Source organism: Primulina eburnea, chromosome 18, assembly GCF_022965805.1.
Source record: "Primulina eburnea isolate SZY01 chromosome 18, ASM2296580v1, whole genome shotgun sequence".
Taxonomy (NCBI): Eukaryota; Viridiplantae; Streptophyta; class Magnoliopsida; order Lamiales; family Gesneriaceae; genus Primulina; species Primulina eburnea.
Genome location: NC_133118.1, coordinates 6,292,643 through 6,295,167, shown reverse-complemented (window position 1 = coordinate 6,295,167; position 2,525 = coordinate 6,292,643). Strand labels below are relative to the sequence as shown.

General features: G+C 33.1%; 1 pseudogene; it reads right to left on the bottom strand.

Annotated features, from left to right (window-relative positions):
- Positions 1-363: 363 nt before the first annotated feature.
- LOC140819825 (zinc finger protein ZAT6-like) lies at positions 364-1,294 on the bottom strand (annotated as a pseudogene).
- Positions 1,295-2,525: the final 1,231 nt, after the last annotated feature.

The window sequence follows — 2,525 nt, the reverse complement described above, 5'->3', positions numbered from 1 at the left end:
CCATGACTACATGTTTCTTTTGTTGCAATTTCTGAAAAAAATTAAGTACTAATGGGCCAATTGTTCATAAATATTAAAATATAAATATTACCCATCACCAAAAATATAAATATTTAATTCAATTGAGAAAAAATAATAAAAGGTAAATAAACTAAAAATATGTAACATATGTTAGGCAAAAATTTATGTGAGACGGTCTCACAGATCATATTTTGTGAGACAGATCTCTTATTTGGATCATTAATGAAAAAATATTACTTTTTATGCTAAAAGTATTACTTTTATTGTGAATATTGGTAGTGTTGACTCGTCTCACAGATAAAGATTCGTGAAAACAGTATTAGAAGAGACATACTTCATATCTTAATTGGAAAAGTAATCATTGACTATGGTAGATGGTCGTCCTACCCATAATTTACTCACAAGATTTTTCAAATCAACAAAATATGAATTATATACTTTTATTTAAAAAATTAAATAAATAAAGTTAAAACTAATTAAACTATATTAATTAATTATAGAACAAAACATTAAAATAATTTTAGCTCCGAGAGCAACGCAAGACGCGGCTTCTTGACGGGGTGAGGGCTTTCCACTTCCCCTTCCATACGAGAACCGAGACCCAGCCATGACTCCGGCACCACCGGAAAATTCAAGTCGAAACCCCGGTGAGTTACGACGGCTGTGCCGTCGATGATGTCACCCTGTTGTTGCCGCCACCGGGGCCTTCGTAATGGCGCCGCATGTGTCCTCCCAAGGCCTGTCCGGTGGGAAAGCACTTGTGACATATGGAACATTCGTGGGTTTTACCTACGGAAGTGCCTGAGGTGGCGTTGGCGGTGGTGACTGAGCCGTTCTCGCCGCTGGTTTTCCGATGGCTGGCTTTGTGTCCTCCCAAGGCTTGGTAAGACATGAAAGCCTTGTTACAAACAGAACACTTGTACACTAAATTCTGGACTGACTCCACTGCTGGCGGCAGCGGCGACGGAAGGCGGGCTCGGTTGGGTGAATTTTTAATCTGTTGGTGGGAGGCGGAGGCGGAGGCGGACGCACCGCGAGCGAGCATTATGAGGCAGAGTGCAAAGTACTCGTCTTCATTGACGGGCTGATGGATTCCGCCACAGGGACGCTTGGATCGCTTGCCTTTGTTCCATGACGACTCCTGGTGGCGGCGACGCGGTGGTGGTGATTGAAACGGCGGCGCGGGATCCGCGGTTGAGTTCAAAGCTTCAAGCGCCATCTTCATTATAGGTGAAGAGGTATGAAAAATAGCGTTGTAGTATTCAGGATAGGGAAGCTATCAGTTGCATATATATTACATGCTAATAAGGTAGGGAAGGTTCTTGACAAGTGTGTGTGTGTGTGTTTATATATATATATATATATATATATATATATATATATATATAATAAGAATAGAATAAAAATTAAAATATTCTAAAATTAGCAATTAAATTCTAAAAATCTTATATGTAGTCCTCATTGCTGAATAATTCAAATTGTGAAATCTAAATTATTTTTCTCTAAATTAAGTTAGCACCATTAGTTGATTTTCGTTAATAAATTATTTAATTTAATTTGAACTAATTTATCAATGAATCTACTTGATATATATATATATATATATATATATATATATATATATATATATATATATATATATATATATATATATATATATATATATATATATATATATATATATATAGTAGAAGGGGATAGAGCACTAGTTTTATTTTAAATATTAAGATACATTATGTGTAAGTTAATCAAGTAAAACTATATTTATCTTGTGCTTCAATAATAATTAACTCTACAAAATTAATTAATAATTTTAATATAGTTCATAACTAAACTAAGTCAAGAAAATACATTTTTTTTTTTATCAATTCGACATAGGTGTTTGGTCTGTTCTACGGCTTATATGATTGCAGTCATACCACTAATATTAAAAATAACTTTCGATAAAACGACAAATGTTCGATCTTCTAATATTTATTGAAATTGGTTTTTCAATTAGAAAATAGTATAACAGTTTTTAGGTAAAATAAATTGACTTATTTTATTATTATATTCTATTTTCATATTGGAAAGAAAAAACACGTTTAATTCCAAAGTGGGGTAATTACTTGAGGTGCAAGTGGAAATGTGTGAGGTCAGAGTGACAACATTGTTTGAGTAATGGAAGTGTCCGACTAAGCAAAGTTTAGAGCTCGGTCCAAGTCAAAGCTACTACGCGCTCTATTTCGACGAAAATTATTATTTACTTAAAATATAATCTAATAATAATTGAGGGAAAAAAAATTTAATATTTGGAAAATATTTAATTAAGGTTATCTTTGATTATACGATTTTTTTCCTTTCAATTCAACTCAGTTATTAGAGTATGTATCATATGCAACGGCCTCACACACACACACACACACACACACACACACACACACACACACACACATATATATATATATATATATATATATATATATATATATATATATATATCGTGAGACTGGTTGACTTAGTTA